Source organism: Schistocerca nitens, chromosome 3 (assembly GCF_023898315.1).
Source record: "Schistocerca nitens isolate TAMUIC-IGC-003100 chromosome 3, iqSchNite1.1, whole genome shotgun sequence".
In the NCBI taxonomy this organism is placed as follows: Eukaryota; Metazoa; Arthropoda; class Insecta; order Orthoptera; family Acrididae; genus Schistocerca; species Schistocerca nitens.
In genome coordinates this window covers 576,135,038-576,153,412 of record NC_064616.1, presented here as the reverse complement: position 1 = coordinate 576,153,412, position 18,375 = coordinate 576,135,038, and positions in this window count along the sequence as shown.

Sequence of the window (18,375 nt, the reverse complement as noted above, 5' to 3'; positions counted from 1 at the left end):
CTCGTCAGCCCACACATGTTGATTGTGATAATTTACAATTTGATAACGTTGGAATGAAGCCTCATCCGTAAAGAGAACATTTGCACTGAAATGAGGATTGACTCATTGTTGGATGAACCATTCGCAGAAGTGCACCCGTGGAGGCCAGTCAGCTGCTCATAGTGTCTGCACACGCTGTACATGGTACGGAAACAACTGGTTCTCCCGTAGCACTCTCCATACAGTGACATGGTCAACGTTACCTTGTACAGCAGCAACTTCTCTGACGCTGACATTAGGGTTATCGTCAACTGCACGAAGAATTGCCTCGTCCATTGCAGGTGTCCTCGTCGTTCTAGGTTTTCCCCAGTTGCGAGTCATAGGCTGGTATGTTCTGTGCTCCCTAAGACGCCGATCAATTGCTTCGAACGTCTTCCTGTCGGGACACCTTCGTTCTGGAAATCTGTCTCGATACAAACGCACCGCGCCACGGCTATTGCCCCATGCTAATCCATACATCAAATGGGCATCTGCCAACTCCACATTTGTAAACATTGCACTGACTGCAAAACCACGTTCGTGATGAACATTAACCTGTCGATGCTACGTACGGATGTGCTTGATGCTACTACTGTAGAGCAATGAGTCGCATGTCAACACAAGCACCAAAGTCAACATTACCTTCCTTCAATTGGGCCAACTGGTGGTGAATCGAGGAAGTACAGTACATACTGACGAAACTAAAATGAGCTCTAACATAGAAATTAAGCGTTTCCGGACACATGTCCACATAACATCTCTTCTTTATTTGTGCCGGCCGCTGGTGGCCGAGCGGTTCTGGCGCTACAGTCTGGAACCGCGCGACCGCTACAGTCGCAGGTTCGAATCCTGCCTCGGGCATGGATGTGTGTGTTGTCCTTAGGTTAGTTAGGTTTAAGTAGTTCTAAGTTCTAGGGGACTTATGACCTCAGCAGTTGAGTCCCATAGTGCTCAGAGCCATTTGACCATTTGTTTATTTGTGTGTGAGGAATGTTTCCTGAAAGTTTGGTCGTACCTTTTTGTAACACCCTGTATATATATAACTAGAAAAATGTAATCAACCAAGCAACAAGCCCAGAATACTAGAACTGATGGCTGTAAGCTACCAGGTAAACCTGCTGTGTTAAGACTATTAAATGCCCAGAATTATTTACCTTTTAAATATTAACAGACATAGATAAAGGACTACAACAAGATAATCGTTGAAGCAACAAGTAGCAGGTGTTACTGACAACAGTAATAGTTAGTCGCCAGACCTACTGCGGCCCAGAATATACATACATTAAAAATAAGGAAGTATAAAATGAGCACTCAACGGCGCTCTGTCGAAGGGCTCTTCTTGTGGCTTGCCGTTAATCAAATTGTGATTCGACGGCGCACTTTAATAACAACAGGAAATATCAACGGCGCTCGGTCGAAATGTAGTAATCTTGCCAAGTTATTAATAATCACAGAGCAACGACGTATTTGGTTATAACAGTAATTTCAACTGTACACTTATTGAACACTCAACGTCGCTCTGTTGAAAGACTCCTCTTGTTGCTTGCCGTTAAACAAATTGAATACTGAACGGCGACAGTTTCACAGACCATCAGCCACAGCTTAAACCACCATGTGCTCTTTAAGGGGGTGGGGGGGGGGGTTACAATACATTAGGAAAGAGCAATCTTACCACAAGAAGACGGGAACTCGATAATACAAACGGCAGAACATCATGCCTCCAGGCACATCATCTCACCGCCCTTCTCGATGAGTCGCAACACAAACCGCGACGAGGCGTGGCTTCCGACCTCAAAACAGCTCACCGTGCGATACAATCCCACTCGCAAAACACGGGCCACCTACCACCAGCTACCAGTAAGCTAGTACGTCCTCTTTCACCGAAAGCCGCCAGCGATCGTACGCTAAGGACCGTGACCCCCTCTGGCGATGCGCCAGAGGAAGGAGAGCACGGCTCAAAGGAGCCAATGGTCAGATATGAATATTTGAAGTTCTATGGCGTTATATGAGGTCTGGAATGAGCAATGTGCGTTAGGCACGTGTTAGTAAACTGCATCCAGTGTGACACTAGCTCGACAACCAACGAAAAACGTCTGTGACGTATCCACGGTGGATATTTTGCTATGGGACTATACAGGGTGGACAGAAACAGTCTGAAAATCTTGGATGAGCGTTGCAGGGGAGGATGTGCTGAGAAATAATTGTTAAGATAAAACAGTAGACATTTTGCGCCATTTCCGAGTTATTTAGCATTGAAAGTAGCCAATCATGTGGCTGCGAGCGCAAATTCAAGCAGCCTGCCAGATACTAGTAATAGCTGTTGTTCTCGTAACATAGATGATAGCGCACGAGCTGGGGTTTGATCCTTACTACCACGCCATGTCCAATTTTTGAATTGCTCTCTTGTTCGTTTAACGACAACGTCTCTCGAAGTCGCTTACATTTGCGCGTAGTAGTCTGTTTGGCTAACTCCGATGTCATACGGCGCAGTGTATAGATTTTTTTCCTTGAAAATTGTTTCTCAGCACAACATATCCTGCAACACCCTTACAAGCTCTTCAGATTGTTTTTGGTCACCCTGTATAAAATCGATCTTTTATAAAGCCTTAGCAGAAACCGTAGAGATACTAACTTGTTGGGCCCTATCTGCCCGTCTCACTGTGCAACACACAACAGGGATATTTGAGGAGTGTGGTCAAAGTTTTTATGCCGCTGTAAATTGTACGTTAAGACTGGTTGTCGTTACTTTGAACAGTTGCTAAGAGCTTAAGTTGTCGCCATAAGGTATAAGTTGTGTATATGAAGAAACGTTCACACGTGCTCGTCCCGTTTCATATTGCAGCGTTCCGCCCAGATGTTTAAACGACTTGACTGTCAGGCAGTGCCTAGTAATGCTGTATCCGAGCATTACGGGTTTGTTCTTCGTACGCACCCGCATTAACTAACGTTTTTCCAAATTTAGATCTAGTTGCCATTCATCATACCGACTAGAATTTTTTTCTAAGTCGTCTTGTATCTTCCTACAGTCACTCAACTTCGACATCTTACCGTACACCACAGCATCATCGGCAAAAAACTGCAGATTCTTGCCCACCCTGTCTGCCAAATTCGAATCACAGTTCCCTGGGGCACTCCTGATGATTCCCTTGGCCCTGATGAACATTCGCCGTCGAGGACAACATACTGGGCCGGTCGAAGTGGCCGTGCGGTTAAAGGCGCTGCAGTCTGGAACCGCAAGACCGCTACGGTCGCAGGTTCGAATCCTGCCTCGGGCATGGATGTTTGTGATGTCCTTAGGTTAGTTAGGTTTAACTAGTTCTAAGTTCTAGGGGACTAATGACCTCAGCAGTTGAGTCCCATAGTGCTCAGAGCCATTTGAACCATTTTTGAACAACATACTGGATTCTATTACTTAAGAAGTCTTCGAGCCACTCAGATATCTGTGATCTTATTCCATGTGTTCGTACCTTCGTTAACAGCCCGCAATGGGGCACCTTGTCAAATGCTTTTCGGAAATCTAGAAATATGGAATTGTCTGTTGTCCTTCATCCGTAGTTCGCAGTATATCATGTGAGAAAAGGGCAAGCTGAGTTTCGCCGGAGTGACTCTTTCTAAAACCGTGCTGATTCGTGGACATAAGCTTCTCAGTCTCAACAAAACTTATTATATTCGAACTGAGACTACGTTCAAGGATTCTGCAGCAAACTGAAGTTAGGGATATTGATCTGTAATTTTACGGGTCTATTCTTTTACCCTCTTTATACTCTGGAGTCACCTGCACTTTTTACCAGTCGATTGGGACTTCCTGCTGGGCGGGAGATCCACGATAAATGCAAGCTAGTTAAGGGACCAATCCCATATAGCACTCTTTGTAAAACCTTTTTGGGATTCCATCCGGACCTGGTGATTTATTGCTTTTCAAATCTTTCAGTTATTTCTCTACACCAGGGATGCTTATTATTATGTCGTTCATACGGGAGTCTGTTCGAGGGTCAAATGACGGTATATTTGTCCGATTCTCCTGCGCGAACGATTTCTTAAACGTGAAATTTAAACTTCAGCTTTGATTTTGCTATCTTCAACTGCCATACCAGATTGGTCAACAAGGAACTGAATGGAAGCCTTAGACCCGCTTTGTGATTTTACTTATGACCAGAATTTTCTCGGGCTCTCTGCCAGATCTTTTGCTAAGGCGTGACGAGATAGTCGTTGTGTGCTTCGCGCATAGATCTTTTCACAGACGCACGAATCTATACTAACATTCGCTTGTCGTCATTTGTGCCATCTCTTTTGAACCGAGTGTGCAGCAGCCTCTGCTTTCTCAACATCTTCCGAGCTTCCGTATTAAACAATGTTGGGTCTTTTCCAGCCTTTATCCACTTACTAGGCACATAACTGTCCAGACCATGATTTATAATCTGCTTAAACTTTGCTCATAAATCCTCTACGTCCATCTTACTGGTACTAAGTGGTGTCAATTCACTGTCTAAGTGGGATGCTAATAACTGCTTATCTGCTCTATCCAGCAGAAATACTCTCCTAGCCTTCTTTACTGGTTTAATAACTTTCGTAACCATAGTTGCTACAATGATATCATGATCGCTAAACCCCGTTTCTATATTGACATTGTGTATAAGGTCCGGTCTATTTGTAGCACCAAGATCTAAGATATTTCCATTACATGTGGGGTGCCGAGCTAGCTGCTCAAGACAGTTTTCAGAAAAGTGCTCAAAAGTATTTCATGTGTTTGTCTGTCTGTACCCCCTGCATAGGCATCCCAGTCTATACTCGGTAGGTTAAAGTCGTCTCCAACTAGTATTGCATGATCCTATTTGGTGTTGCGATTTTTTTCCGTCAGTGTTTATATTTTTATGTCGTTTATTGTTAACAATACGAGCTTATTTCTAAGAATTAGCAGTTTTCACTCAGTTAACATTAGACAGAAATCCAATATGCATTTGGATCGCACATCCTTGACTCTTGTGCTTGAAGATGTACAATATTTTGCTGGCCATTTTCAGTAAACTACCACAAGAATTTAAAAAATCCTACCAGTAATCCTCGCAGTTTCAAGACTAAACTGCAGAATTTTCTAATGGCCCTCTCCCTGTATTCTGTTCCTGGGAAAATTTAAGCAAATTCCTGTATTATATTGTTGATTGTGCAAATACACTCCTGGAAATGGAAAAAAGAACACATTGACACCGGTGTGTCAGACCCACCATACTTGCTCCGGACACTGCGAGAGGGCTGTACAAGCAATGATCACACGCACGGCACAGCGGACACACCAGGAACCGCGGTGTTGGCCGTCGAATGGCGCTAGCTGCGCAGCATTTGTGCACCGCCGCCGTCAGTGTCAGCCAGTTTGCCGTGGCATACGGAGCTCCATCGCAGTCTTTAACACTGGTAGCATGCCGCGACAGCGTGGACGTGAACCGTATGTGCAGTTGACGGACTTTGAGCGAGGGCGTATAGTGGGCATGCGGGAGGCCGGGTGGACGTACCGCCGAATTGCTCAACACGTGGGGCGTGAGGTCTCCACAGTACATCGATGTTGTCGCCAGTGGTCGGCGGAAGGTGCACGTGCCCGTCGACCTGGGACCGAACCGCAGCGACGCACGGATGCACGCCAAGACCGTAGGATCCTACGCAGTGCCGTAGGGGACCGCACCGCCAATTCCCAGCAAATTAGGGACACTGTTGCTCCTGGGGTATCGGCGAGGACCATTCGCAACCGTCTCCATGAAGCTGGGCTACGGTCTCGCACACCGCTAGGCCGTCTTCCGCTCACGCCCCAACATCGTGCAGCCCGCCTCCAGTGGTGTCGCGACAGGCGTGAATGGAGGGACGAATGGAGACGTGTCGTCTTCAGCGATGAGAGTCGCTTCTGCCTTGGTGCCAATGATGGTCGTATGCGTGTTTGGCGCCGTGCAGGTGAGCGCCACAATCAGGACTGCATACGACCGAGGCACACAGGGCCAACACCCGGCATCATGGTGTGGGGAGCGATCTCCTACACTGGCCGTACACCACTGGTGATCGTCGAGGGGACACTGAATAGTGCACGGTAAATCCAAACCGTCATCGAACCCATCGTTCTACCATTCCTAGACCGGCAAGGGAACTTGCTGTTCCAACAGGACAATGCACGTCCGCATGTATCCCGTGCCACCCAACGTGCTCTAGAAGGTGTAAGTCAACTACCCTGGCCAGCAAGATCTCCGGATCTGTCCCCCATTGAGCATGTTTGGGACTGGATGAAGCGTCGTCTCACGCGGTCTGCACGTCCAGCACGAACGCTGGTCCAACTGAGGCGCCAGGTGGAAATGGCATGGCAAGCCGTTCCACAGGACTACATCCAGCATCTCTACGATCGTCTCCATGGGAGAATAGCAGCCTGCATTGCTGCGAAAGGTGGATATACACTGTACTAGTGCCGACATTGTGCATGCTCTGTTGCCTGTGTCTATGTGCCTGTGGTTCTGTCAGTGTGATCATGTGATGTATCTGACCCCAGGAATGTGTCAATAAAGTTTCCCCTTCCTGGGACAATGAATTCACGGTGCTCTTTTTTCCATTTCCAGGAGTGTATATACTCATCAGATTGTCGTCTGCATGGAATTCGTGTAAATTTTATTTTATTTATTGTTAACTTTTCTGATGTTAATTGGAGAATTGCCCTTCAATTTGGCCGTACGGAACTAGACGTGAAAAACGAAATTAACACAAAAGAGAGCTTAAATGACTGCAAGAGACTCTAGAGTGAACACCACGTATTATCCTTTTACACGGTTATATGCAACAAACATATTCTTCCTCAATGGCAACTTTTCCCTGAATATGATGCCATAAGACATTAGTGAATTAAAATAGTAAAATTAAGTTAAATCTTTGACATTTTCGTGTCCTAAACCTGATATTATCCGCTACTCAAAAGTTGCAGAGCTTAAACGTTTGGGATCTGTAACACGTGACTTCTAGTTTAGGTTCTTATGAATATAAACACCTAACAATTTGGAGTAGTTTATTTCACTTATTAACTTGTTCCCCGGACGTTATTCAGCTAAAATTTAACCTTTTTTGTAGTGCCGTATAAGGAAGTGAGCAAAGCTTCAGTTAAAAGCCTTGTGGGCTGCGAAATCGTTGGCTCAGATGGGCAACTCTGGAGGAAGAAATCGATCCTGATCATTTAATGGAAACGTAACGGCACGTTTCTGAAATGATTTAGAGATACAGCGGCAGATCTAAAAATAAATGGCTGGACGGAGCTTTTATCCCCGCTCCAGAATAGTTCTTTTGAGGCTTTTGTACTTCGGAATGTTCCTTATCATTTGCTTCTACATCTATGTACATCTGTGTGATTACTCTGCTATTCACAAAAAAGTGCCTGGCAGAGGATTCAATGAACCACCTTTTAAGCTGTCTCTCTACCGTTCCACTCTCGAAAGGCGCGCGGGAAAAACGAGCAATTAAATTTTTCTGTGCAAGTCCTGATTTCTCTCATTTTATTATGATGATCATTTCTCCCTATGTAGGTGGGTGCCAACAGAATGTTTTCGCAATCGGAGGAGAAAACTGGTGACTGAAATTTCATGAGAAGATCCCTTCGCAACGAAAAACTCCTCTGTTTTAATGATTGCCACTCCAATACATGTATCATGCCTGTGGCACTGTGTCCCCTGTTTCGCGATAATACAAAACGAGCTGCCCTTCATTTAACTTTTTCGATCTCACCCGTCACGCCCACGTGATGCGAATCCCGCCCCCACAGCAGTACTCCAGAATAGGACGGACAAGCGTAGTGTAAGCAGTCTCTTTAGTAGATCTGTTGCACCTTTTAAGTGTTCTGCCAATGAATCACAGTCTCTGATTTTCTGTATCCACAACACTGTCCATGTGATCGTTCCAATTTAGGTTATTTGTAATTGTAATCCGTAAGTATTTAGTTGAATTTACTGCCTTCAGGTTCGTGTGACTTACCGCGTAATCGAAATTTAGCACCGAGCGAGGTGGCGCAGTGGTAAGACACTGGACTCGCATTCGGGAGGACGACGGTTCAATCCCGCGTCCGGCCATCCTGATTTAGGTTTTCCGTGATTTCCCTAAATCACTCCAGGCAAATGCCGGGATGGTTCCTCTGAAAGGGCACGGCCGACTTCCTTCCCCATCCTTCCCTAATCCGATGAGACCGATGACCACACTGTCTGGTCTCCTTCCCCAAAACCAACCAATCGAAATTTAGCAGATTTCTTTTAATACCCATGTGAATAACTTCACACTTTTCTTTAATCAGGGTCAATTGCCACTTTTCGTACCTTACAGATGTATCTAAATCATTTTGCAATTCGGTTTGCTCATCTGATGACTTTACAAGACGGTAAATGACAGCATAATCTGCAAACAATCTAAGAAGGCTACTCAGATTGTCTCCTATGTCGTTAATATAGATCAGGAACAATAGAGGTCCTATAACACTTACTTGGGGAACGCCGGATGTTCTTTTTGTTTTACTCGATGACTTTCCGTCTATTACTATGAACTGTGACATTTCTGGCAGGAAATCGCGAACCTCATCGCAAAACTGAGGTGATATTCAACAGGCACGCAGTTTGGTTAGAAGACGCTTGAGAGGAACTGTGTCGTAAGTCTTCTGGAAATCTAAAAATATGGAATCAATTTGACATCCCCTGTTGATAACACTCATTACTTCATGAGTGTAAAGAGCTAGTTTCACAAGAACGATATTTTCTGGATCCGTGCTGACTGTCAATAAATCGTTTTCTTCGAGGTACTTCATAATGTTTGAACACAGTATATGTTCTAAAACCCTTGTGCAAATGGACATTAGTGATATGGGCCTGTAATTCAGCGGATTACTCCTATCTCCCTTTTTGGGTGTTAGTGTGACTTGAGCAATTTTCTAGTCTTTAGGTGCGGATCTATCTGTCAGCGAGCGGTTGTATATAATTGATAAATATGGTGGTATTGTATCAGCATACTCTGAAAGGAACCCGACTGGTCTACAATCTGTACCGGAGGCCTTGCCTTTATTAAGTGATTTAAGCTACTATGCTACACCGAGGATATCTACTTCTATGTTTCTCATCTCGGCAGTTGTTCTTGATTGGAATGTAGGAATATTCACTTCGTCCTCTTTGGTGAAGGAGTTTCGGAAAACCATCTTTAATAACTCTGCTTTTGTGGCACTGTCATCAGTGATTTCACCGTTGTTATCGCGCAGTGAAGGTATTGATTGCGTCTTGCCACTGGTGTGCTTTATGTATGACCAGAATCACTTTGGGTTTTCTGCCATATTCCGAGACAGTTTCGTTGCGGAAATTATTATGAACATCTCGCATTGAAGCACGCGCTTTATTCCGAACTTCTGCAAAACTTTGCCAATTTTGGGGATTTTGCGTTCTTTTAAACTTGGCATGCTTTTTTCGTTGCTTCTGCAACAGCGATCTGGCCCGTTTTGTGTACAATAGGGGATCAGTATCATCACTTATTAATTTATGTGGTATATATCTCTCAATTGCCGTCGATACTATCTCTCTGAAATCATTCCACGTCTTTTCTACGCTTACATGATCAGAACGGAAGGAGCGGAGACTGTCTCTTAAAAAGGCGTTAAGAGCATTTTTATCAGCCTTTTTAAATAGATGTACTTTGCGTTTCTTTTTGATGATTGAGGGTGTTACGGTATTCAGCCTAGCAGCAACTGCCGTGTGGTCGCTAATCCCTGTAACCGTCATGATAGTCCCTATTTGTCCAGGATTATTTGTTGCTAAGAGGTCAAGTATGCTTTTGCAACCATTTACGCTTCGAGTGGGCTCGTGAACTAATTGTTCAAAGTAATTTTCTGAGAAAGCATTTAGTACAATTTCGGATTAAGTTCTATGCCTACCGCCGGCTTTAAACGTATAATTTTTCCATCATATCGAGGGTAGAGAAGTCACCATGCTTTCAGCATTTTCAACTTAATCAAGAGTAACTGAGACTGCAGCATATGACATGGCCACAAATTGCCTCTTCGTCTCACTGCTCGACTCTTTAACCTCTTAAGAGACATCCACACAATGTATCATGCCGCTGTCCAAGAGCGATTTCTGTGTTCTTCAATCGATATTTAGGTTTTTTGTGGTTTCCTAAATCACTTCACGCGAATCCCAGGACGGTTCTGTGGCTGGTTCCTTAGACACTCTGGTCAAATCCAACCTTGTCCTCTGTCTCCGTGCATCTATTTTTCAGTGGCACGTTAAGCACTACCTTTTCTTTCCTCCCTTTTTCTAGTCGTTCACATTTTCTAAAACTGACATGCATCTGCTTGAGTGAGTTATTTCAGGTGAAGCTATTTGGTATTCGTCACTAAGTTTTTCCTCGGTTGCAGCAGTGCTGAACAGCATGCAAGCTATTGAAACAGTAAGTTGGAATATTTCTACTGGCTACCATACCAGTACTAAAATAAAATCAATTTTTTCGTCGCCCTTTTGCATGCCCCATCAGTCCAAACAGTTTCGAGACTGCATCAATAAAAATTAGAGAAAAGTTAAGATGGAGATTTTAATGCGTCAGGTGTTCTACATAGTCTCCCTTCACTTGAGTATAACGCGTAGAACATTTATACGACCATGGGAAACTGTCAGAAAAGTACTTATTTGGAGTATTATTCTACTCGCGCGTCACATTGGCTTTAATGTCGGTATGTCGTCAAAGCATCGACACTTCATGTGAATGTATGCACTTCGTCGTTTTGTGGTAGGTTCGTGTTAGTGACGTCAAGTTTCGTCACCCGTGATGATTTTTTTCCAGAAAAAAAAACCAGTCCGATTTTTGAATTTGAAATCGAGTTGCGGCAAATATCCACGTGTCGTTGTTTTTGTTCGAGAATCAAGGTGCGGGGCAAACATTGCACAAACCTCTCTCTTCTCCAAAACATGCTGAAGGATATCTCGAAGACTTGATTTGGAGACGTTGCTCCACTGCGATTTGCGACATGTTGACACATAATCGCCAGTTGCCGAATGCACACCTGTTGTTTGCAGTTGTTAGTTTAAGTGCCCACCAAATTTACTGCGCTGTCGTCGCTTATAAGTAGGGATGAAATAATTCTCGGATCTTTTCGGGCAGACTGTGTACATAATACATGTATTGTATCTCTTAATTCTTTTCCAAGCTGTGTTTTTGTTAACTTTATTATACAGTATATAATTTACATGCAGCAGAAAACTAGTCCATGTAGAAACAATTCACATAAAGAAATATTCAAAATTTAAGATCCTCGCGAACTATGTGCAGTTGAAAATTAGACGCTGTTAATAATACTTTGTTCATGCCTTATATGAAAGCTCTCATCTTCTTCTTTCAAAAAAACCCTTTTGTCTTTCCTGAAAACTGTGTGATTACTGAGTTATACCCTAACTAAATCATAATGTACTTAAGAATTCTAATACGTTCGTGTTTTGAAATGTAGTCCCTTTCAGAATGCAATGTCATAATATTACAGCTTTGATGTTTGTGTTTCCAAAAATGTGTGATTTTACTAGACAAGAGGGTTGTTTTACGAAGTATTTCAAACGGAAAATTTGCTTTTCCAGAAATTTCTTAGGGTATCAAACTGTATTTCCAAAACTCCGCAACATAAAACAGAACCTAGTATTTATGCCATTAAAAGAATACGCTACCACAGTTAAAGAAATTAACTTCATGCTCTAATGTAAATATGTATTAACTATCGTTTCTGTATTTTATGTTTGTATTGAAATGTAATAACTCTGTATTTTTAAATTTTGTGATAACTGTCCTACACGCGTCTTTTTAACAGGCGCTGTGCGCAAACCCATTCAGTCTGCGCTGAGCTACGATAGAACATAGTTGAATGTATATGAGTACAATCATCGCTGCGCTTTCATTGAGTAATGTTTATTCAGTCAGCTTCAGTTACTTGTCAGTCACCCCACGTTAAGCCTTTATTATGTAAAAATTCAGGGATAGCATTACGTACAGTCACTTGCGTAAATTTCCAGTTGAATAGACGCACAAAACAATAGGCCTATATCTCTGACCTCGACCTATTTCATAATTTTGAAACATTTTTTATGCTCGCGTATTATGACATTTCTGGAGAACGAATATCTGCTCTGCAGGAATCAATATGGGATCCGACGATAGTGTGAACCCCAATTCGAATTTGTTCGTCCGCGAGACCCATAAGGCGACAAATACAGTTCCGCATTGCAACCTATTGAACAAAACAAGAGCGTACTGATTATCAGAGTAGATGTGTGATTGGACTAAAGAGTTTCAAATTGGTTCAAATGGCTCTGAGCACTATGGGACTCAACATCTATGGTCATCAGTCCCCTAGAACTTAGAACTACTTAAATCGAACTAACCTAAGGACATCACACAACACCGAGCCATCACGAGGCAGAGAAAATCCCTGACCCCGCCGGGAATCGAACCCGGGAACCCGGGCGTGGGAAGCGAGAACGCTACCGCACGACCACGAGCTGCGGGCAAAGAGTTTCTAGCAAATAGAACACAGCATGTTATTCTCAACGGAGAGAAGTCTTCAGACATAAAAGTAGCTTCGGGCGTACACCAACGGCGTATTATAGGTCCATTACTTTTCATAATATACGAAATTGACATAGTAGACAATGTCCGAAGTTCCTTGAGGCTTTTTGCGGATGATGCTGTTTTATACAGAGAAGTTGCAATGCTAGAAAACTGTAGAGAAATACAGGAAGATCCGCAGAGGATCGACGCTTGGTGCAGGGAGTGGCAATTGATACTCATCGTAAAGAACTGTAACCTGTTGCGTATCCATAGACAGAAAGATCCAATATTGTATCATCAGACAACTGCAAAAAAATCACTGGAAGCAGTTACTTCCATAAAATATCTAGAAGTATGCGTACGGAGCACAGGCCGCGATAGCTGTGCTTGTCAAAGCGTCACTTCCGGGACGATGAGGTACGCCGGCTCTCGAATTCTCTCGTACCTGATATAGTAGTTTCTGACAACATCAAAGCACGTTAGGACATGCTTTTACATTTCTGCTTCATATGATCTACACATACGAGGGGCGTTCAATAAGTAATGCAACACTTTTTTTTCTGGAAGTAGGTTGGTTTGATTCAGGATTTCAATGCACTATATTATTGAATGGAATGTTGAATGGCTCTGAGCACTATGGGACTTAACATCTATGGTCATCAGTCCCCTAGAACTTACAACTACTTAAACCTAACTAACCTAAGGACAGCACACAACACCCAGCCATCACGAGGCAGAGAAAATCCCTGACCCCGCCGGGAATCGAACCCGGGAACACTATATTATTCCTCGTTCTTTTCGGCTACAAAACACTATGTCATAATCTCCGTTCAAAGCGACGGTCTTACGCCACCTTGCTGGCAGGGCCTGTATGCCTGATGGTACCAATCTGCTGGTCGATGTCGGAACCAACGTCTTGCTGCATCAGTAACCTCCCCATCATCCACATACTGTTTCCCGCGGAGTGCATCCTTCATTGCGCCAAACACATGCAAATCGGGAGGTGCGAGATCTTGCTATAGGGTGGATGAGGAAGAACAGCCCAATGAAGTTTTGTAAGGTCCCGTTGCCGGGTGCGCAGACTTGTGTGAGGTCTTGCGTTGTCATGGAGAAGAAGTTTGTTTGCATTTTGTGGTAACGAACACGCTGAAGTTGTTTCTTCAGGCCGGCCGAAGTGGCCGTGCGGTTAACGGCGCTGCAGTCTGGAACCGCAAGACCGCTACGGTCGCAGGTTCGAATCCTGCCTCGGGCATGGATGTTTGTGATGTCCTTAGGTTAGTTAGGTTTAACTAGTTCTAAGTTCTAGGGGACTAATAACCTCAGCAGTTGAGTCCCATAGTGCTCAGAGCCATTTGAACCATTTTGTTTCTTCAGTTCCCTGAGGGTAGCACAATACACTTCAGAGCTCATCGGTGCATCACGAGACAGGACGTCAAACGAAATAACGCCTTCAGAGTCCTAGCAGACCGTCACTATGACTGTACCGGCTGAGGGTGCGGCTTTGAAGTTTTTCTTAGCAGAAACGGTGGTGTGGCGCCACTCTATGGATTGAAATTTTGTCTCCGGTTCGAAGTGATGAACCCATGTTTCATCGCGTGTGGCGATGTTCGACAAAAAGTTGTCACTATCAGCCTCGGAGTGCTCTAGCAATTCTGCACAGATGGTCCTTCGCCGCTCTTTCTAGTTCTCTGTTAGCACACACACAGAGTATCCCAACTGGTGGACGATTGTGACAGCACTACCGACAGAGATGTCCAGGTGAGCAGCGAGGTGTTTGACTGTGGTACGTCGATCCCCTCGAATAAGAGTGCCCCTTGTTTCAACATCGCAGGAGTCACAGCTGTGTTTGTTTGACACGCGCGACATCTGATGTGTTTGCGCGACCTTGTAACTATGATGACAGGAGCCTCGTTCAACGACTCATCGTGTTTTTGTTCACTGCCAGGTCTCCCTGCACATTCCACAAGCGCCTATGAATATCTGCGGTGCTCTGGTTTTCCACGAAAAGAAACTCAGTGACAGCTCTCTGCTTGGAACGCACCTTCATTGCAGACGTAATTTTGAAGGCAGGGTCTATATAGAACTAGTATATAGACCTTGTTTTGAAGGCCACGTATAGTGCCGCCACCTAGCGGAACTTCATGAAGCTATAGGGGCTGACGTGGGAATAATCCACGATGTCCCGCAACAAATTACGCATTTTTCAACCGTTATAGGCCGAGAAAGAAATGTGTAGCTTTACTAATTGAAAGGCCCTCGTACATCTCAGGGTTTACACTTAAGTGCTTCGCACTGGGACCATAGAACCACTTTCAGAGTATTTCTCGACCGTTCCAATGCCGAATTGCACGTGGGGAAAATGAACGCCAAAATCTTTCAATGCGAGCTCTGATTTCTTACCAATCTTCTTTCCCTCCAACTTAACTCCCGTCGCTCTGCTATCTTTGTTTCCCTATGACCGTGTCTGGCATCCCGAGCTCCTCTTCAAACTCCAGACCTATGCTCTCCCCATCAACTTCGTCCGTCTCGTTGCTTCCTTCCTCTCCCATCGTCCCTCCTATGTGACTATCCACAATTCCAACTCCCGTACTATCTACCCCTCTGCCGGCGTGCCCCAAGGTTCTGTCCTTTCTCCTCTCCTCTATCTCCTGTACACTGCTGATATGCCCAAACCTCCCCCTCCTGTTCATCTTCTCCAGTTCGCTGATGACACCGCCTTCCTAGCCCTTTATCCTACCCTTCAACGGTCCCAATGTACTCTCCGAACCCACCTTGACCAATTCACCGCTTGGTGCAACCAGTGGTTCCTCCGTATTAATCCTTCCATGACCCAGGCGATCATCATAGGCCGCACCACCCGCTCCTTCCGTCTCCATGATTTCTACCTCACCATTTATGGCCGTCCTATCCACCTCACTCCTACCCTCAAATACCTTGGCCTCACACTCGACCGCCACCTCACCTGGACTCCCCATCTCCTTACCATCCAAAACAAAGCTCACAACCGCCTCCGCCTCCTGAAACTCCTGTCCAGCCGGACGTGGGGTCTGCATCCTTCCACCATCCTTCACACCTACAAATCCATGATCCGCCCCATCCTTTGTTATGCCAGCATCGCTTGGATTTCCGCCCCTCCCCGGTTCTATAAAGCCCTCCAAATCCTCGAACGCCATGCACTCCGCCTCGCCTTCCGCATCCGCCTTCCATCCCCCACACGCATCCTCTACGACCTCATCCCCTTCCCCCACCTTCTCCTTTTCCTTGAACACATCCGCACACTATATATTGTCCGCCGCCTTGATCCCCCTCACCCCCTGGTGTCTCCCTTCCTCTCCACTCCCAACCAGTTGCCGCGCCTTTACCGTTGTGTCCCTCCCTCTCTCCATCTCCACACCCTCCATCTCCTTTCCCAACACAACTTCCACCATCTACCCCTCCCGGATGATGAGCTTCGCCCTGACATCTACCCTTCCTACCAACTCTAACCCCCTCTTCCTGCCTCCTCCTCAGGGCTCCCTCTCCTCCCCCTCCCTCCTCCTGAGCGGCTTTCCCCTCCTACTCCCCCTCCATCTCTTGTGCCTCCTTTCAGTGTCTCTGCGCTCCCTCCTGCCCTGTCTTCCCTTTTCCTCTCCCGCCCCACGTGTCTCCTGCCTCTTCGTGAACCCACGGTTGCCCCTCCTCTCTTCATCCCGCCGCTTCCTCAGCTGCCCCATGCTCTCCCCTCCTTTTCCATCCTGTTTGACCTTTCCCTCGGCAGGTCCCACCTGGTAGTTTTACTCTTCGTCGTGTGTGCTCCAAGTGGGTTTTAAGTGTGTTGTTTCGGAGTGTTTTTAATATTGTGGCCAACTTTTAACCTGTGCATTCGCATTCAGTGTCTTCTCTGAGTTTAAAGAATCGCCAACTGTGTTTTTTAACTTTCTGGTGACTTTTTTAACTGTCCCCCATGAACGTCTAATGTCCATGTCTTTTTACCTCCATTTTCTCCCCTTACTCTGTTTTATGTTCCCCTTTTTTATCTCCTTATGTATGTATCATTTTATTCTTGTTTTAGTTGTCGTGTCTCTCGGCTGAAGAGCGGCGGATTGTGCCGCTGACAGCCCTCCCCTGCCCGTATGGGGCAGGGGTATGAAATCACAATAAAGAAAAAGATAAAAAAAGCTCTGATTTCTCTTATTTTATTACGACGATCATTTATCTCTATGTATGTGAAAGTTAACGAAACATTGTTGTATTTGGAGGAAATGTTGGGGGTTTTAATTTCGTGAAAAGACCTCACCTCATCGAAAAACGCCTTTGTTTTAATGACAGGCACCCCAACTCGCATATCATATCCACGACACGCTGTCCCTTATTTCGCGATAATACAAGATGAGCTGCCCTTCTCTGAACCTTTTCACCACCTTCCGTGAGTGGTATCTGGTAAGGATACCATACAGCGCAGCAATACACCAGAAGAGGATGGACAAGCGTAGGCGGTCTCTTTAGAAAATCTTAAGCACTTTCTTAGTATTCTGCCAATAAAACGCAGTCTTTGGTTCGCCTTTCTGTGTGATGAAGACTTTACCATACACTAAGCGGTGCCATCATCTGCGAACTGTCGAAGAGGGCAGCTCAGATTGTGTAATCATTTATACAGGGTGAATCACCTCAAAGTTGCATCGCAAATATTTCGGAAATAGAAATTGCTACTGATGCGCGGTTTTCACAGAATGGGTTGGTCGTCAGGGGCTCGTATTGTTAGCCAATCAACAGATTGTAATAAGCCTTAGAAAGTGCATTTCTTGTGCAAATACACAACTTCTTAAATGGAATAATGCCCATTGACATTAACAAACTAAAAGTAGGGTGAATCAGAACGTCAGTGGTGTTTGCTGCAGAATTCTAGTGCGAGTCGTTTACGAGATATCGTATTTTGTAAAGTTCCCGCACTGATACTTGTGCAATACCTGTGGTAGCGCACGCTGAAGAACAGCACAAATGCATACACTAGTTATGTTGAGTCTGACCAGTAAAGAGGTTATGTTCAAAATAACCACCTGTGCGGACCGACTGCTGCAAAATGGTTCAAATGGCTCTGAGAACTATGGGACTTAACTTCTGCGGTCATCAGTCCCCTAGAACTTAGAACTACTTAAACCTAACTAGGTTCCAGACTGAAGCGCCTAGAACCACTCGGCCACTCCGGGCGGCTGGCTGTTCAAATTTGATGTCATTCTGTGAAGTGGTTCTCTTTCTACAGCGTTTTGAAACTGGAATTTTAATTAAGAACATCCTGTAGTTTATCAGAAAGAATAATAGAGCTGTTGATAGTTCCTCACGGGAGAGAAAATATACAGAGACAGAGGCTGATGTAACTATTTGGCGCCGGCCAGTGTTGCCGAGCGGTTTTTGGCGCTTCAGTCTGGAACCGCGCGACCGCTACGGTCGCAGGTTCGAATCCTATCGACAATAAATGCTGAACATTTCAATGTATTGAGACATGTAAAAGAGAGTGAGAGTGATGGTGCAGAGAAAGAAGATTGTAGAGAGATGTGAATACGTACGGACTTCAGAAAGTAAGTTACACTTGTCGTCCCTTGCTAAAACCTTTGTGCAACAAGAGTGGGACATTACCAGAAGAATTATATGAATGTGTGGTGTGTGTTCCTTTGGACATGTCCCAAAGAGTTATATGAATGTGTGGTGTCTGTTCCTTTGGGCATGTCCCAAAGAACAGACACCATACATTTGTATAACTAATTCTCCTAGGTGGGCAATGAATCCACCGCCTTCAGTGCACTATTACGTTCGACC